At 48.2% G+C, this 24,709-nt stretch overlaps 1 long non-coding RNA gene across 1 annotated transcript in view; it reads left to right on the plus strand.

The window, feature by feature from the left end:
* The first annotated feature begins 323 nt into the window (after positions 1 to 323).
* Positions 324 to 24,709, plus strand: part of LOC139229328 (uncharacterized) — a 92,698-nt gene continuing 68,312 nt past the window's right edge. The window contains exons 1-2 of the long non-coding RNA XR_011587706.1: positions 324 to 469; positions 3,224 to 3,375. This is a non-coding gene — a long non-coding RNA (uncharacterized lncRNA). The remainder of the gene's footprint in view (positions 470 to 3,223; positions 3,376 to 24,709) is intronic.

The raw sequence follows: 24,709 nt of genomic DNA on the forward strand, positions 1-24,709 counted from the left end.
CACAGCGAGCCTCATTCACACGGATGGCTAACGTTTAAACCTTACACTGTTAAGTGCTCAGCATTGCTCACAAACGTCCTGCTCTTCCAATGCCATTCCCAACTCCCTACTAACACACAAATCTAAAAAAGCAAAATTCTGTTCCTGGAAAAATAGTGGGAATTCCCTTGTTGGCCTTTTCCTGTCCTTTTTGTTTACATACAATCGTACAATCAGATAACTGAAATAAGCGGCTTTGAGTTAAGTTCACAAATATACAGACAATGGAATCACAGAACAGTATCGCAGAATGGGGGAATACAGTTACGTGGATAGATTGGAGAAGTTGGGATTGTTCTCCTTGGAGCAGAGAAGGCTGAGAGGAGATTCGATGGCGCTGTTTAAAACCATGAAGTTTTTAGACAGAGTAAATAAAGAGAAACCGATTCCGAATGCTGAGGGGTCGATAACCAGAGGACGCAGATTTAAGGTGATTGGCAAAAGAACCGGAGGAAAAGCTTTTTTATGAAACGAGTGGTTAGGATTTGGAATGCACTATCTGATAGGGTGGCGGATACAGAGTCAATAGTAATCTTCAAAAGGGAATCCGCTGAATACTTGGAGAAAAAATTGCAGGGATTTGGGGAAAGAGAGGGGCAGTGGGACTAACTGGGTTGCTCCTCCAAAGAGCTAGCACAGATTCGATGGGCCAAATGGCCTCTTTCTGTGCTCTACTATTCTATGACTCCATGTCGTATATTTGTGAACTTAATTCAAAGCCACTTTGGTCAATTTTTTCCAGGCGAATTTAGGACAATTATCGAAACGTATGAGGGGGCTTGACAAGGTGGATGCAGGGAGAATGTTTCCACTGATGGGGGAGACTAGAACTAAGGGGCATAATCTTAGAATAAGGGGCTCCCATTTAAAACTGAGATGAGGAGAAATTTAGTTTCTCAGAGGACTGTGGATCTGTGGAATTCGCTGCCTCAGAGAGCTGTGGAAGCCGGGACATTGAATAAATTTAAGACAGAGAGAGACAGTTTCTTAAAACGATAAGGGATTAAGGGGTTATGGGGAGCGGGCAGGAAAGTGGATCTGAGTCCATGATCGGATCAGCCATGATCTTATTAACTGGCGGAGCAGGCTCGAGGGGCCGTACGGCCTACTCCTGTTCCTATTTCTTATGTTCTTTATGTAAAGAATATTCAGCAGTTGGGAAGGCATGCACAGAAGTGTAGCAGACCCTATGTGAGACATGGGGTGGTGCGATGAGGGGATCTGGAGGCTTTTCTGGATGGATGAGTTAAGGTCACATATCCTTCCTCTCCTGTACTGATGCAGTGAATAGCAACACTGAGATTGGATCTGAGGTCTTGTGCTGAAGATTATGAATATTTATTAAACTCTAGATAATCACATTGGTCGTACAGCATGAAATTTAGGCCTGATGTTGGGCTGTGAGTGGAGTGGGAAGCAGAGTTTTAAATGCAATCTGAGGCAACTTGCTCCAGCTCCCCTAGTGGCTGCAACAACAACAACAACTTGTATTTATATAGCGCCTTTAATATAGTAAAACGTCCCAAGGCGCTTCACAGCAGCGTTATCAAACAAAATTTGACACCAAGCCACATAAGGAGAAATTAGGGCAGATGACCAATTGCTTGGCCAAAGAGATAGGTTTGAAGCAGCTTCTTAAAGGAGGAAAGCGAGGTAGAGAGGCAGAGAGGTTTAGGGAGGGAATTCCAGAGTTTGGGGCCTAGGCAGCTGAAGGCCCTAGAAGCGATTATAAATCAGGGATGCTCAAGAGGCAGAGTTAGAAGAACGCAGACATCTCGGGGGGGGTTGTGGGGCTGGAGGAGATTACAGAGATAGAGAGGGGAGAGGCCAGGGAGGGATTTGAAAACAAGGATGAGAAGTTTAAAAGCGAGGCGTTGCTTAACCGGGAGACAATGTAGGTCAGCGGGCACAGGGGTGATGGGTGAGCGGCTGAGCGAGATTATTCAGTGAGGAGTCACTCGATAGGAACCGGGAGGGGGAAATCCTGACTTACGCATCCCTTCCCTGGTTTAAGAATATAAGAATTAGGAGCAGGAATAGGCCATACCACCCTTTGAGCCTGCTCCGCCAATCAATAAGACTATAGCTGATCGTTTACCACAACTTCACTTTCCCGCCCGATCCTCATATCCTTTGATTCCTCTCGAGTCCAAACATCTATCGGTCTCAGCCTTGAATATACTCAGAGACTCAGCATCCACAGCCCTCTGGGGCAGCGAATTCCAAAGTTTCACAACCCTCTGAGTGAAGAAATTCCTCCTCATCTTGGTCTTAAATGGCCGACCCCTTATCCTGAGACTGTGACCCCTGGTTCTAGACTCTCCAGTCAGTGGAAACAACCTCTCAGCATCTACCCTGTCAACCTCCCCTCAGACAGTTTGGATAGTTACAGACCTCAACAAGATACTTCCTTGTGCTGGACACAAAACATGAAATATATCCAACGATGAGCTGACCCATTCAGGCCAGCTTTGATCCTCGCTCGGGCTGAGTTAGCCGAGGCAGCAATAATTGGGCTCAGTACCACTCGGAATAGGGCAGGGGGCAAAATCAGTCAGGGTTTCCATTTCTAACTTCCATCGGATAGGCTTCCTGATCGGAATTGCATCCCAGCGACAGCCAGTGCCATCGGTAGAAAAAGGAGGAATCTGGGAACAGAGATATGTTTGATGAACCGCCTAGTAATGGGCCCGAGTTTCGGCTCGAGTTGCTACTATTTTTTTTGGAGCAACTAGTTTAGAATGGAGTATCTTAGAAATCGCAATTCTCGGCATTTAGTTTGCTCCAGTTCTGGTTGGTTAGAATAGTTTCGTTTTATTACAGTTTTTTTTTTCAAAAGGGGGCGTTACCAGCCACTTACACCTGTTTTGCAAGTTTAGGCAGCGAATGTTACTCCAAACTAACTTAGATCGGAGGAAGTGTTGATTTTTGTACACTCAGAAAAACCTTGCCTACACTTTATAAATTAGACGCAGGTAGCAAGAGATGGAGGGGGGGCGGGGGAAGGGAAGTTAGAGGGAAGTTAGGGGATTTTACAAAGCATTAAACACTTCACTTTTACCAATAAAGAGCCTTCATTAATAATAAATGATAAATAAATCAATCAAACAAAAATTAAAAATAAAAAAAAATTAAAAATCAATCAATAAATAAAAAATTAATCGTTTCTACTCACCTACTGCAGCACCGGGAGCTCTCCAACAGCCTGCTGAAGAGGTGCTCGGGCAGGCCCCGCCACCGAGGAGCTGCTGGTCGGGCGGGCCCCACCACCGAGGAGGAGTTCAAGCAGGGCCTGCCGCCGAGGAGGTGTTTGGGCGGGGCCCCGCCATCGAGGAGGTAAGGGCAGGGAGGCCACTCGGCCCAGGATAGCGGCGACGTCCCTTCGGCCAGGGATAGGGTCGCCCGGAGACAGGACGCGCTGGGAGGGCGCAGTGCGCACGCGCGCAGCTGCCGGCACTCTTTTTGGCGCAGGGCTGTAGCTCCGCCCCCAGCTTGCTTGTGTTGCGCTGCTGGACTCGGAGAAGTTTTAGGTGATTTTTTTTATTCTAAAAAAATAGGCGGGCCTCTTGGTGTGCGCCGTTCTGGGAGGACATCCGAAACTTGGGCCCAATAAAACTACTGTTGAAACGTCAGTATTATGGTTGCAATGTAAATGATTCACAAGCATCACAGTATGACCTTGTATAATGTAAGCTGACACATCAATGGAGTACAGTGGGACTGCTGCCTTGTCAGAGGTGCTGAGGGGACGAGAAATGTCTTCACTCAGAGGGTGGTGAATCTCTGGAATTCTCTACCCCAGAGGGCTGTGGAGATTCAGTCGTTGAGTATATTCAAGACGGAGATTGATTGATTTTTGAATATTAAGGGAATAAAGGGTTATGGGAATCGGGCAGGAAAGTGGAGTTGAGGTCAAAGATCAGCCATGATCTTATTGAATGGTGGAGCAGGCTTGAGGGGCCGAATGGCCGACTCCTGCTCCTAATCCTTATGTTCTTGTGTTCAATTATCTGATCTAGCAATGCTCAACAACGGGTGCCTTAAGGGCATGGTATACATTCCCCAGGATCCCCTCAATGAGCACAAAATGCATTGTGGGGGTGGGGGGTGTGCGGGGGGCCGGGGGGGTTGCATATACTGCACTTGGGGAACACCAGTCCGAATTCTCCAAAGGGAGTCTGTCGGAATCGATGAGTGGTATGGAAAAGAACAACCGGTGAGGATCAGGACGACTGCAATCAGTACAGAGGTTAACGTGGAAGAAGGTTGCTGCAAATTGGTACCATTCAAGCCTGCTCCTGCTCCTATTTCTTACGTTCTTATGTGCCATCTTTCAGAAAAGTCATTGAATCCAAGGCTCTGTCTGCCTACTCAGGTGGATGTAATAGATCCCGTGATTCGAAGAAGAAGAGCAGTGAAATAGCAGGAAGTTATCCTGGTCTCCTGACAGACTTACCTCGCTCAACCAACACCACAGATTCCAGTCGACTCCTCTCAATTCAAAGTCACTTCACCCACATTATCTGGTGCTTCTAATTTGTTTTGAGCACCGACTTCCCACTTTGCTCCGTTAGTTGGCAGGAGTAGGCCATTCGGCCCTTCGAGCCTGCACCGCCATTCAATGAGTTCATGGCTGAACATGCAACTTCAGTACCCCATTCCTGCTTTCTCGCCATACCCCTTGATCTACCTAGTAGTAAGGACTACATCTAACTCCTTTTTGAATATATTTAGTGAATTGGCCTCAACAACTTTCTGTGGTAGAGAATTCCACAGGTTCACCACTCTCTGGGTGAATAAGTTTCTCCTCATCTCGGTCCTAAATGGCTTACCCCTTATCCTTAGACTGTGACCCCTGGTTCTGGACTTCCTCAACATTGGGAACATTCTTCCTGCATCTAACTTGTCTAAACCCGTCAGAATTTTAAACATTTCTATGAGATCCCCTCTCATTCTTCTGAACTCCAGTGAGTACAAGCCCAGTTGATATGTCAGTCCCGCCATCCCGGGAATCAGTCTGGTGAACCTTTGCTGCACTCTCTCAATAGCAAGACTGTCCTTCCTCAAGTTAGGAGACCAAAACTGTACACAATACTCCAGGTCTGGCCTCACCAAGGCCCTGTACAACTGTAGTAACACCTCCTGCCCCTGTACTCAAATCCCCTCGCTATGAAGGCCAACATGCCATTTGCTTTCTTAACCGCCTGCTGCACCTGCATGCCAACCTTCAATGACTGATGTACCATGACACCCAGGTCTCATTGCACCTCCCCTTTTCCTAATCTGTCACCATTCAGATAATAGTCTGTCTCTCTGTTTTTACCACCAAAGTGGATAACTTCACATTTATCCACATTATACTTCATCTGCCACGCATTTGCCCACTCACCTAACCTATCCAAGTCACTCTGCAGCCTCATTAGCATCCTCCTCGCAGCTCACACTGCCACCCAACTTAGTGTCATCTGCAAATTTGGAGATACTACATTTAATCCCCTCGTCTAAATCATTAATGTACAATGTAAACAGCTGGGGCCCCAGCACAGAACCTTGCAAGTACCCCACTAGTCACTGCCTGCCATTCTGAAAAGTACCCGTTTACTCCTACTCTTTGCTTCCTGTCTGACAACCAGTTCTCAATCCACGTCAGCACACTACCCCCAATCCCATGTGCTTTAACTTTGCACATTAATCTCTTGTGTGGGACCTTGTCGAAAGCCTTCTGAAAGTCCAAATACACCAGATCAACTGGTTCTCCCTTGTGCACTCTACTGTTCCTTGATTCTATTTGAAGAAGGGCTGGGTAGTCCTCGTGCTGTTCTGGCCAACATTTATCCTTTACGTTGGCTTGTGTTGGTGCCCGATGATATATGTGGTTGGTGGCAGCGAGAAGAGGTCTGGTTCTGGCACTTGCTGATCTCCCCGACAATCCTTCTTTCACCTTGTCCCATTTCAACCACGCATATCATGAAGAGTGAAACCTATCCTTTCATTCATTTGAGCTTGGAGGCCACTGTGGGATTCCGCACTTGCACTTAAGCTTCAATGCACGGAAGGAGGCCATTCGGCCCGTCGAGCCCGTGCCGGCTCTCTGCAAGAGCACTTCAGCGAGTCCCACTCTCCCGCCCTTTCCCCGTAGCCCTGCAATTTTTTTTCCTTCAGATACTTATCCAACTCCCTTTTGAAAGCTACGATCGAGTCTGCCTCCACCACCCTTTCAGGCAGCACATTCCAGATCCTAACCACTTGCTGCGTAAAAAGGTTTTTCCTCATGTCACCTCTGGTTCTTTTGTCAATCACCTTAAATCTGTGCCCTCTGGTTCGCGACCCTTCCGCCAATGGGAACAGTTTCTCTCTCTCTACTCTGTCCAGACCCCTCATGATTTTGAACACCTCGATCAAATCTCCTCCCAACCTTCTCTGCTCCAAGGAGAACAACCCCAGCTTCTCCAGTCTGTCCATGGAACTGGATATGTTGCCTGCTCTTCCTGCTCTGCTATACTCTTGTACCTGTTTCAATTACATTTGACTTTTAGGCAATTTTTCAACCGTTCCCCTACAAAGTTTCAAAAAGAATCCAAAATTACATTAAAAAATATAAGGAGAACAGAGATTAAAACATTCGGATTAGAAAAAATCCAAGCAACATGAAGAACATTTTTTTAAAGTTACGTAAAGGTTTTCTGCCCTTTTCGGAGCTCCCTTGCACATGGAACTTCTCTTTCTGTCCACTCCAGATGGGCGGGCAGAGCGCAATCCCACCCTAAACAGATGGGGAATCGCAGGGTGCCGTATTTAAATGCATTAAAATAAATTTAAATATGTCAACCAGGCCTCACACATTTCCAGCTTAAAGACTGTGCGGGAGGTCTGGTAATATGGGTCTCGGGACAATATTCTACCCATTTCTCACCCAGCCTGAGCCAACTCCACCAGCCATGGGAAAGGGAAAATGTAGAGGAACAGGAGGAGGCCATTCAGCCCCTCAAGCCTGCTCTGCCATTCAATGAGATCACGGCAAATCTGCGACCTAACTCCATATATTCGCCTTTATCCTATAGGACACCCTCAAAGCCTCCTTGATAAAGCGCAACATCCCCACCGATACCTGGGAGTCTCTGGCCAAAGACTACCCTAAGTGGAGGAAGAGCAGCTGGGAGGGCGCTGAGCACCTCGAGTCTCGTTGCCAAGAGCATGCAGAAAGCAAGCGCAGGCAGTGGAAGGAGCGTGCGGAAAACCACGCTGATGTGCATAACCGAGACAGCATGCTGGCACCAATGGATATCCAGACCACCATCGCCATGGCATTTACTGGAGACAGGTGTTAAGTTCGGAATAACTCCACAAGACTGTGTTGTAAGCTCAAACCATTGTGACCTTGGTCTCTTTAATATATCGAAGGCCCACATACAGTGAGGAGAATCGCCCTGCGCTTGATCGCCATCTCAGCCGTGTCCGGCTGGTTGTCCACAAAGTACTGGTCGAGGCGCTCAACGAAGGCTTCCCAATCATCACCCTCAAGAAATCTCTCAAGAATACCAATTGTAGCCATTTCCGCGTGAAAGTTCGTGATCTGTAACTCGTCGCCAGTTGTTAAGTTCAGAGTAACTCCACGAGACCGTGTTGTAAGCGCAAATCATTGTGACCTTGGTCTCTGTAATATAACTCCAAAGTGAGGCAGCAGCCTGCTGGATTGCCTTTTATACCTGCTTGCTCCAGGGTGCACAGGTGACCCATAGGTCTCCCACAGGTGTGCCCCCTAGTGGCAATTATTACACATAGGTGAGGTTCGCCTACATAACAACAGGAATAGCTTATTAAGAAGGCTACAGCTCCTTGTTGGGCCAACTTGATGGTCAAGTGACCACAAACAAATCAATTTAAAATCCTGAGCACTCAGTAACCACTTGAATGCTGATTACACGCAAACAATCTGCTTTTCACATGCTTTTCCTGGAAGTAATCAATGGAGTTTTGGATTGGACGGATTATTTTGAAGAATTCTTTCCCTATCCGGTTTGCTTGTTTGTGAGGATCCATTGTCTGGAGGCTTGGTGAGCTGGGGCTGATGTCTGTTTCTCTTTCAGCGTAGAACAGTTGGCAATAGCAAATTTTCAGCTCTGTATAAATTATTCAGGCTCCTTACAAGAGACCAGGAGAAGGATGTCCGTAAGCTCTAAGTATCAGCTGTGTCTCAATGGGTAGCACCCTCGCCTCTGAGTCCAAATGTTGTGGGTTCAAGTCCCATTCCAGAGACTTGAGCGCAAGCAATCTCAGCTGACACTCCCAGTGCAGTGCTGAGGGAGGACAAATTTGAATGAAACTTTCTTGAAGAACTTATATTATAATTTTGATACTGCTTGTCTACGGGTAAGAGATTTGCTTTGCACTATTATAAATTTGGTTATCTTTCGAATGAGACGTTAAACCAAGGCCCCATTTGCTCTCTCAGGTGGACGTAAAAGATCCCATGGCACTACTTCAAAGAGTTATCCCCGGTATCCTGGCCAATACTTATCCCTCAATCAACATAACAAAAACAGATAATCTGATCATTGTCACATTGCTGTTGGTGGGAGCTTGCTGTACGCAAATTGGCTGCTGCCAATGGAGTGTCAACCTAGATTTATGTGCTCCAGTCCCTGGAGTGGGACTTGAACCCACTACCTTCTGACTCAGAGGCGAGAGAGCTACCTGGGTCGGTATGTAAGTGAGGCGGGAAGGGGTTTCCCTGGGCCCTCCTCCTTAGTTTCCTCAAGGCCCGTCAGAAGGGCCCCTGTATGGAGGTCCAGCCTCGGGCCCATGCCAAGGCTGTCAGACCCAGCGAAGGTGTCAGCCGTGGCTCAGTGGGCTGTGCACTCGCCTCGCTCAGAGTCAGAAGGTTGTGGGTTTAAGTCCCACTCCAGAGGCTTAACCACAAAATCCAAGCTGACACTCCCAGTGCAGTTCTGAGGGAATGCTGCACGGTCAAGTTTCGTCTTTCAGATGTGCCCTCTCAAGTGGCACTCCTTTGAAGAAGAGCAGGGGAGTTCCCCCTACGTCTTGGCCAATATTTATCCCTCAGTCAACATCATTAAAACAGATTATCTGGGTCATTATCTCATTGCTGTTTTTGGGAGCTTGCTGTGCGTAAATTGGCTGCTGCGTTTCCAACATTGACTACGCTCCAAAAAGTACTTCATTGGCTGTAAAGCGCTTTGGGACGTCCTGAGGTTGTGAAAGGTGCTATATAAGTGCAAGATCTCCTTTTTTCTGAGATTTCTCAGAGGTATAAAATTAGTTTCTTTCTTTTACTGACCTGAACCTTCAAATATAGAAGGGTTCAGGTGAGGTCCGATCAGGCCAGTGCAGGTTGGGTGCACTACTCCCAACTAGTGCTCTAATGCAGAGGATGGAGGAGAAACTAGGCCACAATAGTCAATCCTACAGTTTATTGGGTCATGAGGTATGAAATCAAACAGAGCTGCATGTATCTGTCTGAGATGATGCTCGCGGCCTGGAGCAAGGCACAATCAACTTGGGTTCTCGATCCTAAATTGATCTCCAATTATGAAAAAGAACATTATATAAGAACATAAGAAGTAGGAGCAGGAATCGGCTATTCGGCCCCTCGAGCCTGCTCCGCCATTCAATAAGATCATGGCTGATATGATCTTGGCCTCAACTCCACTTCCCTGTCCACTCCCCATAACCCTTGACTCCCTTATCATTCAAAAATCTGTCTATCTCCGCCTTAAATATATTCAATGACCCAGCCTCCAAACTCTCTGGGATAGAGAGTCCCAAAGATTCACACCCCTCTGAGAGAAGAAATTCCTCCACATCTCCATTTTAAATGGGCGACCCCTTATTCTGAAACTGTGCCCCCTAGTTCTAGCTTCCCCCACAAGGGGAAACATCCTCTCTGCATCTATCCTGTCAAGCCCCCTCAGAATCTTATATGTTTCAATAAGATCTCCAATGAGTATAGGCCCAACCTGCTCAACCTTTTTTCATAAGACAACCCCTTCATCTCGGAACTCAACCACCTCTGTCTTGAATATACTGAACGACTGAGCCTCCACAGCCCTCTGGGGTAGAACATTTCAAAGATTCACCACCTCAAAATTTCTCCTCATCTCAGTCCCAGAAGGTGGTGGGTTCAAGTCCCACTGCAGGAACTTGAGCACATAAATCCAGGCTGACACTCCATTGGCAGCAGCCAATTTGTGCACAGCAAGCTCCCAACAACAGCAATGTGATAATGACCCCTGGTTCTAGACTCCCCAGCCAGGGGCAACATCCTCACTGCATCTACCCTGTCAAGCCCTGTAAGAATTGTGTATGTTTCAATGAGATCACCTCTCATTCTTCTAAACTCTAGAGAATATAGGCATGGTCTACGCAATCTCTCCTCATAGGACATCATCATCATAGTCAGTCCCTCAGAATGAGTTCTTTGGTGACTGAACAGTCCAATATGAGAACTTCTTCCTCTTCCCAACGACTAGGCCTCTCCTACTCCATTGAAGACCTGGCCTCTTCTCCTCCAGCACGTGGTGAGCACAATAGCTGTGACCACCCTGGCCTCCCTCCACTCTGAACACCAGTGGACCACTGACCCTCTCAATGCTTTCCCCCAGCCAAGCCTCGGACCACCTACCCCATCTCAATGAAGGGCGCTACTCAGCGATGAGCTTGCAGCCAACATCGGGCTGTAGGCAACTAGGCCCCTACAGCAGTGCCTGGTCTCCAGTCATCTTGGACCCCCTTGCTACTGGACCAAGACCTTGCTCAGCTAAGCCTCACAGGACAATTTTCCCCAAAAGTGCATGTGTGTGAATGTTGGGTGAGGACAGAATGGGACTTAACTGTAATGCCCCCCATAGTTGAATAGCATGCCATTTGTCACGGTTTAGGCTCAGACATAAAGAATGGCCATTTGGGTGAGGTATGAGAGAGTGGTGGCCACCTGTGCAGCTGTAGCCCAGTCGTCGCCTTCGGGAGTCGAGGGGAGAAATTCGGATGGAGAGGGAAATGACTAGAAGATTATAAACAGGTGGAGGAGGACATTGCATTGCAACACCAGCCAGTGACTCCACAACAGTACTGAACGCAGCCGTGGCTCCTAACAGCGTTGAGTTTCTCCTCCCGACCACGATTGGGAGGAGTCAAGGGCGGTGGGGGATCAGACAGCTTATCACGGGAAGAGAGGGAAAATCGAGGGAGGAATTATCTTGGGCCATTCTTAAGCATCTTCTACATAAAAGCTGGTTCAGAGCTGCAGTGGTGAAACTCGGAGAGTGGGTGACCCGTGCCCACAGCTCCACGTGAAGCTAGGCCTCTAGGTCTAGAGGCCTGGGAGACTCGGGACCCGTGCCCACAGCTCCAAGTGAAGCTCGGCCTGTGGAGGCCTGGGAGACGGGTGACCCTTGTCCACAGCTCCAAGTGCCGTTAGGCCTCTTAAGGCCTCAGAAATTGGAGAGAAATAGAGAGATTCCTACCCTCACAAAACTGACAAAAAAAGGCGCAAAAAATTAAATATAACAAGAACTCAAGATGCTTTGCCCATAGTATTTAAATCAGAATATGAAGGAAAAACTATATTTAATTCACACTAGAGTGGACTATTGCCAGGTGATTGCTAAAACTCCAGCAATGTGCTGTATAAATAGTCTTGAAATTGATTTCTTTCCTGTTGAGCATAGCTGTAGGGAAACGTGTGTCAACATATACTTGCTAAAAGCTCCTAGCTCACTGGAGGGAAAACCCACACAGAAAGGTGTACAAATACTGTAGGCATTCGTTAATATTTCATGAAGGACAAAAATCTATTCATTAAAATAACTCTTTTTTTTTACTTCATTCAACTGAGGAGATTTACAAGGATGTTGCCGGGACTGGAGAATTTTAGCTATGAAGAAAGATTAGATAGGCTGGGGTTGTTTTCTTTGGAACAGAGGAGGCTGAGTGGTGACCTTATTGAGGTGCGTAAAATTATGAGGGGCCTAGATAGAGTGGATAGGGCGGATCTGTTTCCCTTGGCAGAGGGTCAACAACCAGGGGGGCATAGATTTAAAGTAATTGGTAGGAGTTTAGAGGGGAGTTGAGGAGAACTTTTTTCACCCAGAGGGTGGTGGGAGTCTGGAACTCACGGCCTGAAAGGGTGGTAGAGGCAGAAACCCTCACCACATTTTAAAAATGACTTGGATGTGCACCTGAAGTGCCGTAACCTACAGGGGTACGGACCAAGAGCTGGAAAGTGGGATTAGGCTGGATGGCTCTTTGTCGGCCGGCGCGGACACAATGGGCCAAAATGGCCTCCTTCTGTGCTGTAATTTTCTATGATTCACACTGAACGAGGAGCTCAACAGGATGCGTGCTGTACAGAGAAGCATTTTCTCTGAGGCCCAAAGGCTGCACAGATAAAAGGTGGCTGCTAAAAAAAGAAGGTAATTTCTTGAGGGATAAGAAATAACGGAAGAGATTATTTCTCCTGGCACGCACCCTCTGAACAGAGTGAGGGTTTGTGGCCAATTTGATTTAACAACTGTCAGGATTAGATTAACTGCAACACATTTGAACTGCAGCCCGTCTGCCTTTAGAGCTTTCTGTGGCATGTGGTTTGATGTTTGCTTTCCGTGCAATACTGAGAACGCTCTCTATGCTGGAGATCCAAGAACAGTTACCCTCCTTTATGCCGCTAGTCCATCGCAAAGGAAAAATGGATCAAAATGAGCATTTCAATTATTTTGACACTTTTGTAAGAGTGACAAGAGCCAGACTTGACTTTGTAAAATAATCACTAAACAGTGGCCTTTATTACAAGAGGATTTGAGTATAAGAAGTAAAGATGTCTTACTGCAATTATATAGGCCCTGGTGAGACCGTACCTGGAGTATTGTGTACAGTTTTGGTCTCCTTACCGAAGGAAGGATATACTTGCCATTGAGGGAGTGCAACGAAGGTTCACCAGACTGATTCCTGGGATGGGGGGGATTGTCCTATGAGGAGAGATTATGTAGACTAGACCTATATTCGCTCGAGTTTAGAAGAAAAAGAGGTGATCTCATACAAAATTCTTACAGGGCTAGACAGGGTAGATGCAGGGAGGCTGTTTCCCCTGCCTGGGGAGTCTAGAACAGTCTCAGAATAAGGGGTCGGCCATTTAGGACTGAGATGAGAAGAAACTTCTTCACTCAGAGGGTGGTGAATCTTTGGAATTCTCTACCCCAGAGGGCTGTGGAGGCTCAGTCTTTGTATATTCAAGACAGAAATCGATAGATTTTTGGATATTAAGGGAATCAAGGAATATGGGGATAGTGCAGGAAAGTGGAGTTGAGGTCGAAGATCAGCCATGATCTCATTGAATGGTGGAGCAGGCTCGAGGGGCCGAATGGCCGACTCCTGCTCCTAATTCTTATGTTCTTATCCTTGAAAGGAAGGCAAGTGGTGTCACTTTGGGGTTGGGTTTGGGCTTGACTCCAAGGTGGCTTGTTCAGTGATGGGAGATTGGAACCAAGTTGACCCTTTGTGACAGACTTTTTAATCCAATACCAGAGCCAGGCAGGTCCATGACAATGTTAATGAGTCAGAAGGTTGTGGGTTCAAATCCCACTCCCGAAACTTGATCAAAAAAGTCTCGGCTGACACTCCAGTGCAGCACTGAGGGAGTGCCTGAGGGCCTGAAATTTGCTGTCAGCGGCGATGTGAAGACGTTTGCCGCTGGCCCTGAAGTACGCTGCATATAAGGATCTCACAATCCCTGTGAGGCCCCGTCTGCTCTCTTAGGTAAAAGATCCCACAGCGTTATTTCGAAGAAGAGCGGGGGAGTTATCTCCGGTGTCCTGGGGCCAATATTTATCCCTCAATCAACATAACTAAAAACAGATTATGTGGTCGTGTCTTCGTTTTCAACCCCAATATTTCATTGGAGGAAATTTCTGCCCATGCAGGACAGGATGTTGGACAAGCGGCGTGAAAGATGAGAGACTGCGGAGGAACAGTTTCCCAGCAGGAGTCGGAGCCTCCGGGAGAAAGGGGGCGAGGGTAGGGGGGGGGGTGGTACATTGAAATACACGCTTTCATTTAGAATGTGGCAAAAGATAACAAAGCGGCAATCGTGGAAAATAAATACAATAAACACACAAGGTATGCTCGCTGGAGATTAGCAGACATCTTAATTATTGGCTTTGAACTGTTTTAATCATTGACGTCTCCAACACTCAGTTTGCAAGCAGCTTGATTAATACATGGAAGGTTCATAATCAGAGCCAGCTCACAAAGGCAAAGCGTGCCAGCACTACAAGGGAAGTTGCACTTTGACCTCAAAGGTCACTGGGGACATTTCTTCTCCAATACAGTAATTTGACAGAAGGACCTTTTTCTCTACCCCCAGTTTAACCTTTTTATGAAAGACCTCCATCAGCAGAACAAAGCTGGGGTCCTGTCCCGGTTGTCACTTGAGCCACATTCTTTCCTCATCATTTTGAGTCGGGGAAGAAAGCAGAAGGATGTGACTTGGCCCGTCGGACAATAGTGGGAGTAAATGCCCTCTGACCCACGCCTGACCCTGTTTGTCTTCTTATCAGGTTGCAGATGACTGTGGGTGGCAGGCTATCAGCCGCGAGTACACAAGGCTGTTGTGTTTTTAAACGGCATGAGGAGTTTACAATGTTTTCATTTGCTTTGTTTTTGATGTCAACGAAATGAGAGGTTCATCTGTCACATTGGGCCTGGCGAACAGCTGGGGATCACATGACAACAACACCCAGCAACAAAGGATACTGCCGGCAAGCAGGTTCAAGAGGAAGGGGGAATCCCACTTGTCCGGTAGCTCTGTGAATTTTCTCCCTTTCTCTCCTGAAGGTGCAAACGTACCGTTCCATGGTTAAGGGGAGCACGCCTTTGCTCAAATGACCAGTTCTTCAGCTGCCTGGGCCCCAAGCTCTGGAACTCCCTCGCTAAACCTCTCCGCCACTCTTTCCTCCTTTCAGACGCTCCTTAAAACCTCCCCCTCTGGCCAAGCAACTGTCCTAATATCTCCTCGTGTGGCTCGGTGTCAAGTTTTGTTTGAAATCGATCCTGTGAAGCGCCTCGGGATGTTTTGCGACATTAAAGGCGCTATATAAATGCAAGTTTTTGTTGTTGTTGTTGTTTTCCATGATTGGGCCCCTGCACTGGGGCGACCATGATGGACAGTATTGCCCCCAGGGACTTACGTCCTTACATCCGTGGACGTTCAGGCAGGGATCACTGGATAACGATCAGGGAACTGCAATCCTGCCTGATTTCCCACGACTTAGCCCGAGGCTAATACTTGCGCCTCAGTAAGGGTCAGGGACTTGAACCTGGGACCTTGTTGTAGTACAGTCGGGCTGGTGTACACCTAAATCTGACAAATGCCTCATTGTGGGAGCACTGATTGAGGCAAAGTTTATGTCAAGGTTACCTACTAAAAATGGTAAAATGTCACTGGGAAAGAAAAAAACCTGGTAAATACTTCATCTGTTGCCACCCATGGATAAATAATTGAAGGGAAAAAGATAACAGGGCTATGGGGAAAGAGCAGTGGGACTAATTGGATAGCTCTCATCATCATAGGCAGTCCCTCGGAATTGAGGAAGACTTGCTTCCACTCCAAAAGTGAGTTCTCAGGTGACTGAACAGTCCAATACGGGAATTACAGTCTGTGTCAGAGATGGGACAGACAGTGGTTGAAGGAAAGGGTGGGTGGGACTGGTTTGCCGCACGCTCCTTCCGCTGCCTGCGCTTGCTTTCTGCATGCTCTCGGCGATGAGACTCGAGGTGCTCAGCGCCCTCCCGGATGCTCGTCCTCCACTTAGGGCGGTCTTTGGCCAGGGACTCCCAGGTGTCAGTGGGGATGTTGCACTTTATCAGGGAGGCTTTGAGGGTGTCCTTGAAGCGTTTCCTCGGCCCACCTGGGGCTCGCCTGGCGTGTAGGAGTTCCGAGTAGAGCGCTTGCTTTGGGAGTCTCGTGTCGGGGCATGCGGACGATGTGAACCGCCCAACGGAGCTGGTCGAGTGTGGTCAGTGCTGGGGATGTTGGCCTAATCGAGAACACTGACGTTGGTGCGCCTGTCCTCCCAGGGGATTTGCAGGATCTTGCGGAGGCATCGTTGGTGGTATTTCTCCAGCGACTTGAGGTGTCTACTGTACAGCTCTACCAAAGAGCCGGCATAGGCTCGATGGGCCGAATGGGCCTCCTTCTGTGCTGTATCGCTCTTTCTGGGCACCATGGTTGCAATTCCTCTTTCAGCCGACTCTTCAGCTCTCCGGCAGCGACAGCTGGTTACCATGGGAACGGTTGATGCTTTTTCCTGTCCCTCCAGATGTCGGCCATGTGCTTGCATCGAGTATGTAGGCGGCCACTAGCTGGAACCATATGGAGTAAAAGGAAATCTCAGGCTGCTACACCACCCTTGGGACAGCTGCTGGCTGTATCCTCCGCCCAGCTATCGGCAGCTAATGGGCCGATTCATCTCTCGAATTGTCGCTGTCTCAGATCCTGAAATTGTGGTTTCCCCTGAAATTCCTGAGGCAGCAGTATTGTGGCTCAGCCTTTTAAATTATTATTATGGGCCAGATAAAATTATTTACAGGCACTAATGGAGAGCTGGAAGTAATTACTGATCAGTAATGACTGACCAGATTTGTAAACCACATCAGTAAGAGCATAAGAATTAGAAGCAGGAGTCGGAAACATGCCTCTTGAGCCTGCACCGCCAGTCAATGAGGTCATGGCTGATCTTCTACCTCAACTCCACCTTCCCGCACTATTCCCACATCCCTTGATTCCCTTCATATCCAAAAATCTATCGCTCTCTGTCTTCAATATACTCAACGACTGAACATCCACAGCCCTCTGGGGTCGAGAATTCCAGAGATTCACCACCCTTAAATCGCTTAACCAGCAACTAACTTTAACTGTCGTCTGAAGCCCGCGGTTAAAATACTGCCTTGAAACCATTGATGCTCTCTGTTATTCTTTTTTTGTCATGTAAACTATTCACTTTTGATCTCCTTATTGTTCAGTTAGGAAGCACAGTGGCCAGCAAGGTCCTAAGGTCCTAGGTTTAACCCCCTGGTCTGTGCGGAGTCAGGTGGATCTCGGCCACATCAGCCTGTAAGGAACTGCCAATGACCTCATAGCCCCTGAGAGGGAAAATATCAGTCAGCATTCCCGATCTGGGGAAAGAGAAGGGGGGGGGGGGGGGAGGTGGGGGGGGTGGAGGAGTGGGACTAATTGGTAGCTCCTTCAGAGAGCTGGCACAGGCATGATGGGCCGAGTGGTCTCTTTACATAGAAACGCAGAAATTTACAGCGCAGAAGGAGGCCATTCCGGCCCATCGTGTCCACGCCGGCCGACAAAGAGCCACACGACCCTCGGTCAGCAGCCCTGAAGGTTACATATAAACCTATGAACAATGGCGGTAAGGTAAAGAGCACCCAGCCCAACCAGTCCGCCTCACACAACTGCGACACCCCTCACACTGAAACATTCTACACTCCACCCCAACCGGAGCCGTGTGATCTCCTGGGAGAGGCAAAAACCAGATAAAAACCCAAGCCAATTCTGTGCTGTTCTGATTTTCTTGATCATTGGATTCTTTCGCCTGGTGGAAAAAGGGTTCCAAGGCACTCCGATAGAAAATTCCATGATTCTATCTGAACGCTGCCTGGTGGCTCCTGCTGGAAGAAATGGGACGTCAAGCGTGGACAAGGTGGAGCTCAGCTGGCCTCCCCCAATCGAATAGTCCGTTGACACTCGTCTGCGTTCATACGTGACGAAAGGCCACTTGGTTGGGGTACCAACAATCAGGAACATGAGTGTTCAGGAGACAAGGGGAAAACACTGCTCTTTTCTTTGGTGTATTTCCGATATCTATAAACATCTCAAACTTCCATTGTAGCTCCCGTCAGGTGTTTGGTTGTCCCCATTGTTTTGTGTGTGGAATCCACATCGCACTGCTTGTGCCCCAGTTCCCAACCATTCCCGGATCATCTCAGCTAAGTTGTCCTCTCATACTCCCTGACTGGACTCTCCCAAACATGCGACCTCTACTCGATGGACAAGGGCAGCAGGCGCATGGGAACACCACCATCCTGACTTGGAAATATATCGGCCGTTCCTTCATCGTCGCTGGGTCACAATCCTGGAACACCCTCCCTAACAGCACTGTGGGAGCACCTTCACCACACGGACTTCAGCGGTTCAAGAAGTTGACTCACCACCACATTCTCCTCACCACCACCTTAAACGATAAGGGGATAAGGAAATAGGAGGTGGGTGGGGTGGCTTGACCCATCCACCTCCACGGAGGTGGGTGGAGGGCACACATCCACCTCCATGGCACGAACCTGGTATTGCAGTACTTCCAGGAACGGTGCAGTGGCTCTAGGCCTTTTGGCTAAGAGCATTGGCGCAGAGTGATCCTTGATGTGTGCAAGGTGACCTCTGGCGTTTGTAATCTGACAAGATGATCTGACAAAGAATTGGAAAGATTGGCAACGAATAAATAAAAAAAAAGATAAGGGGTTATGGGGAGCGGGCAGGGAAGTGGAGCTGAGTCCATGATCAGATCAGCCATGATCTTATTGAATGGCGGAGCAGGCTCGATGGGCCGTATGGCCTACTCCTGCTCCTATTTCTTATGTTCTTATGTTCTCAAGGGCAATTAAGGATGGCCAATAAATGCCAGTCTTGTTAGTGACGCACACATCCCGTGAACGAATAGGAAAAAAAGGCCACTTAATGAAAGGATGCACAGTGCTGTGACACAGTATCCCAACAATTGAGCAGCACTTTCATTAGAGAAGGAGGGGAGAAAATTGGCACAGGGTCTAGCTTGAGGGTAGATTTTTGCAAATTTGCTGGGGATTCTTGTGCGTGGACAGCATATTGAAAATTCACGCTTGGAGCCCTGAGCTTACATTCCTGGCATGAAGCTGAGCTCTGAGCACGAAGTTGTAAATCCTACCATTGGACTGAAATGAGCCGCTGAAGTGAAAGTGCGATTGACTCCCTTGGTCACAACATTCTCCGTCATACCCATTCACTGCAGTCACATGCACAGCTGTATCTCTGTATTCCGCCGTGTTTGTACAATGCATTCCCTTCTAAGTAACAGGTGAACAAGGCAGCTGCCACACATCTTGACCACAGTTGGGATACAGTACACTTCCGATGGAGCTCGTGGGAGACAGACGTTATTCCTACTGTCAACGCAGCTGGTTTCTTTTTCCCCTTCTTTTGTGTGTCGTTTAATTCGCCCATTTGTCAAGTCGCTGACTTTAGCCGCACGTGCCAGGATGTTCTGGAGGTCACCCAGCCCAACCCACGTGACAACAGTCCAACCTACTCACTCAATGACCAGGTCAGCCATGGGGAAAATCATCCTTTGCTTAGATGAACTGCTTGAACTGTGACCCCGGTGTCCTGGGCCATTACTTATCCCTCAACCAACACCACTAAAAATCGATTATCTGGTCATTATCACAGCGCTGTCTGTGGGAGCTTGCTGTGCGCAGAATTGGCTGCCGCGTTTCCCACATTACAACAGAGACTACACTTCAAAAAGTACTACGTCGGCTGTAAAGCGCTTTGGGACGTTTGGTGGTCGTGAAAGGTGCTATCGAAATGCAAGTCTTTCTTTCTTCACAGTGAATTGGCAGTGTACAGCATCAGTGTTGCATTTACATAGCACCTGAAACACAGGAGCGTTATCAAACAAAATTTGACATCAAGCCACTTAAGGAAAAATTAGCACAGGTGACCAAAAGCTTGATCAAAGAGGTAGATTTTAAGGAGCTACCTTAAAGGAGGAAAGAGAGGTAGAGAGGCGGAGAGGTTTAGGGACCTCGGCAACTGAAGGCACGGCCGCTGATGGTGGAGCGATTATAATCAGGGATGCTCAAGAGGGCAGAATTGAAGGAGTGCAGATATCTCGGGGGGTTATGGGGCTGGAGGAGATTACAGAGATAGGGAGGGGCGAGGCCATGGAGGAATTTGGAAAGAAGGATGAGAATTTTAAAATCGAGGTGTTGCAAGACCTGGAGCCAATGTAGATCAGCGAGCACACAGGGAGTGATGGGTGAGCGGGACTTGGTGCGAGTTAGGACACGGGCAGCAGAGTTCACACAGAGTGGTGGAGTTAAAGGGGCATTGGTGTTTAGGAACCGCGCTGATTTTAAAGGGACAATGCATATTAAATGGAATAATGCCAAAGGGATGGCACTTGCAATACCACCAACGATGTCTCCGCAAGATCCTGTAAATCCCCTGGGAGGACAGATGCACCAACGTCATGGTCTCGCTCAAGCCAACATCCCCAGCATCGAAGCACTGACCACACTCGACCAGCTCCGTTGGGCGGGCCACATTGTTCACATGCCTGACATGAGACTCCCAAAGCAAGCGCTCTACTCGGAACTCCTACACGGCAGGCGAGCCCCAGGTGGGCCGAGGAAACATTTCAAGGACACCCTCAAAGCCTCCCTGATAAAGTGCAACATCCTCACTGACATCTGGGAGTCCCTGACCAAAGATTGCCCTAAGTGGAGGAAGAGCATCCGGGAGGGCGCTGAGCACCTCGAGTCTCGTCGCCGAGAGCATGCAGAAAACAAGCGCAGGCAGCGGAAGGAGCGTGCGGCAAACCAGACTCCCCACCCACCCTTTCCTTCAACCACTGTCTGTCCCACCTGTGACAGAGACTGTAATTCCCGTATTGGACTGTTCAGTCACCTGAGAACTCAGTTTTAGAGTGGAAGCAAGTCTTCCTCGATTTCGAGGGACTGCCTATGATCACGATGACTTGCATTAAAGGGATCACCTTCAGCAAAAATTGCCCATATAAAAAGCACCTTAAGACAAAGAAGCAGACCCAAGCAGGGATAAGAGGGAAAAGCTGAAGGGGAAAAATTAAAGACACCATTCATCATTTAATCTCCATTATAATGGAAACACATTACAAAAGTCTAAATACCAAAGAATAGGCCACACTACCTACCATTGGAATATATCTCATTTACCCTCTCCTTTTTGCTAATTAGATCTCCTTCTGTCATCAGATGAGGTTTACACATGTAGATGCTGTAATTGTGCCTGTAAATGGCAATTAATTGATTCTTATTCAAACCGAGACCAGATCAACTCAACATCGCCATTGAAATGTAGGCCCAGAGTCCTGACATGTTAATGTGTTTGTCATGGGTTTCACAGGGTAAATACAGATGAGGATGGCCATCATATGTCGCCTTCCTCTTGCCATTTGTCTAGGTCAGATTGCAGGAAGCCGGTGTCACTACTAAATCCTGCTCCTTTATCCTGGCAGCAGCCTCGAACACTCACCAACAGCTGGGCCTAAGATTCTCGGGCCTTTTACACAATAGTTCACCCATCACCCCCGTACTTGCTGACCTACATTGGCTGCTGGCCTGTCAATGCCACGATTTTAAAATTCTCATCCTTTTTTTCAAATCCCTCCACGGCCTCGTCCCTCCCTATCTCTGTAACTTCCTTCAACCATCGCCCCCCTCCCATCCCTCGCCCCCAGTCCCGAAATATCTGCGCTCCTCTAATTCTGGCCCCTGATTTTCTTCAGCCAACCATTGGCGGCTGTGTCTTCAGCTGCCTCGATCCTAATCTCTTGAATTCCCTCCCTAAACCTCTCCACTTCTCTATCTCTCACTCTGTTCTCCTTCAAGATGCTTCTTAAAACTAAACCCTCTGTGACCAGGCTTTTGGTCACCTGGCCCAATATCTCATTATGTGGCTCGGGGCCAAATTCTGTTTGATACCCGCTCCTGTGAAACGCATTGGGACGTTTTACTAAGTTGGAGGCGCTACATGAATGCAGGTAGTTTTAGGGCCGATTTGCAGAATGCACAGTACAGGTGCAGGGGCTCAGGAAATGGCAGTGGAGCCATGGCTCGGTGAATAGTGCTCTCACCTTTGTCGTCAGAAGGTTGTGGGTTCAAACCCCACTCCAGGGACTTGAGCACAGAAAAGCTAAGCTGACGCTCCAGCGCAGTGTTGAGGCAGTGCTGCGTTGTCAGAAGTGCCACTTTCGGATGAGATATTAAACCGATAAATATGTCTGCCCTCTCAGATGGATGTAAAAGATCCCATGGCACTATTTCAAAGAAGAGCAGAGGAGTTATCCCCGCTGTCCTGACCAATTGTCCCTCAATCATCGTAACAAAAAACGGATGAGCTGGTCATTATCACATTGCTGTTTGTGGGAGCTTGCTGTGCGCAAATTGACTGCCATGTTTCCCACATTCATCATCATCATCATAGGCAATCCCTCGAAGACTTGCTTCCACTCTTAGAATGAGTCCTTAGGTGGCTGAACAGTCCAATTCGAGAACCACAGTCTCTGCCACAGGTGGGACAGACAGTCATTGAGGGTAAGGGGTGAGTGGGACAGGTTTGCCGCACGCTCGTTCCACTGCCTGCGCTTGGTTTCTGCATGCTCTCGGCGATGAGACTCGAGGCGCTCAGCGCCCTCCCGAATGCACTTCCTCCACTTAGGGCGGTCTTTGGCCAGGGACTCCCAGGTGTCGGTGGGGATGCTACACTTTATCAGGGAAGCTTTGAAGGTGTCCTTGTAATGTTTCCTCTGTCCACCTTTGGCTCGTTTGTCATGAAGGAATTCCGAGTTGAGCGTTTGCTTTGGGAGTCTCGTGTCTGGCATGTGGACAAAATGGCCTGCCCAGCGGAGCTGATCGAGTGTGGTCAGTGCTTCAATGCTGGGGATGTTGGCCTGGTCGAGGACGCTAATATTGGTGCGTCTGTCCTCCCAGGGGATTTGCAGGATTTTGCGGAGGCTGCGCTGGTGATATATCTCCAGCGACTTGAGATGTCTACTGTACATGGTCCATGTCTCTGAGCCATACAGGAGGACAGGTATTACTACAGCCCCGTAGACCATGAGCTTTGTGGTAGATTTGAGGGCCTGGTCTTCGAACACTTTTTTCCTCAGGCGGCCGAAGGCTGCGCTGCCGCACTGGAGGCGGTGTTGAATCTCGTCGTCAATGTCTGCCTTTATTGATAAGAGGCTCCCAAGGTATGAGAAATAGTCCACGTTGTCCAGGGCCGTGCCGTGGATCTTGATGACTGGGGGGCAGTGCTGTGCGGCAAGGACAGGCTGGTGGAGGACCTTTGTCTTACTGATGTTTAGCGTAAGGCCCATGCTTTCGTACGCCTCAGTAAATGGAGTGGGACTGACTGGATCTGGTCATTATCACCTTGCTGTTTGTCGGAACTTGCTGTGCGCAAATTGACTGCCATGTTTCCCACAACAGTGACTACACTCCAAAAAGAACTTCATTGGCTGTAAGGTGTTTTGAGACATCTGGTGGTCCCTGGAGTGGGAATTTGAACCCCACAACCATCTGACTCAGAGACGAGGGTGCTACCCACTGAGCCAAAGCCGACACTCATCAAGATAAATACTTGAAGGAGAAAAAAGTTGCAGGCATCTGGGGAAAGAGCGAGGGGGGAGCGGGACTGACTGGATTGCTCTTCGAAAGAGTCGGCGCAGATTCGATGGGCCGAAAGGCCTATTCTATGATTCCATGATTCTAGGGGCTAAGAGCAAGGAAAAAAATGTATCTTCTGAAACGCCGTTTAACAAAATCGACTGTTTAGTTTAAGCCATGGTAAGCCTCAGATCACGTGACACAACTCACATAGATAAAAGTGAGGCTCAATTATTCTGTAGTTTTTGCTGTCGCTATCCCAAGTAGCAGTCCATTGCAGGCTCCGTGTGAAGATCTTCCTACAGGCTGCCTTTTATCAGTTTGCACCTATGGCTCCTTGTCACAGTTGGTTAAGCAACGCCTCAATTTCAAAATTCTCCTCCTTGGTTTCAAATCCCTCCTTATCTCTGTAATCTCCTCAGCCTCGCAACCCCCCGAGATGTCTGCGCTCCTCTAAGTCTGCCCTCCTGAGCATCCCTGATTATAATCGCTCAACCATCGGTGGCCGTACCTTCTGTTGCCGAGGCCCCAAGCTCTGGAACTCCCTCCCTAAACCTCTCCGCTTCTCTACCTCTCTTTCCTCCTTCAAGACGCTCCTTAAAATTTACCTCTTTGCCCAAGCTTTTGGTCACCTGCCCTAATTTCTCATTATGTCGCTCGGTGTCAAATTGTATTTGGTAATGCTCCTGTGAAGCGCTTTGGGACGTTTTACTACGTTAAAGGCGCTATATGAATACTAGTTGTTGTTGTTTAACCTGAGGTAGTTCTGGACGTACCTTTCCTTAATATCGTTTAATATCTTATCTACCTGAAGGTAGATTTCTCCCCTTCCAAAGTTTCATCTCATGAGCAGGAGATTAAACCAATCTGTCAAAGTCACCGAAGTTTGTGAAAGTTTAGCGACCTTGCTTGCAATCCATCACAACTCCTTTTGGAGAAGGTTATATGTTATTCTTTGATTTCCACTGAGGGACAGTGTCCCACACCTGTCTCCCCTCATCGCCTGTTAGCCATGGCTCTGACTAATGCAACCCACCTGCTTCTGATGAATTCAGGCCACATGTTGTGAGTACATTGCCAGGGTTAATTTGTGACACATGCAACGGTGGATTGACAAACTCTGCAGTCTGCTGCATTCTGCACTTAAAGGCTCTTTACAGCCTGTCTGTGCACAAGGGGTGAGGGG

The sequence above is a fragment of the Pristiophorus japonicus genome, chromosome 18 (genome assembly GCF_044704955.1).
Source record: "Pristiophorus japonicus isolate sPriJap1 chromosome 18, sPriJap1.hap1, whole genome shotgun sequence".
Taxonomy (NCBI): Eukaryota; Metazoa; Chordata; class Chondrichthyes; family Pristiophoridae; genus Pristiophorus; species Pristiophorus japonicus.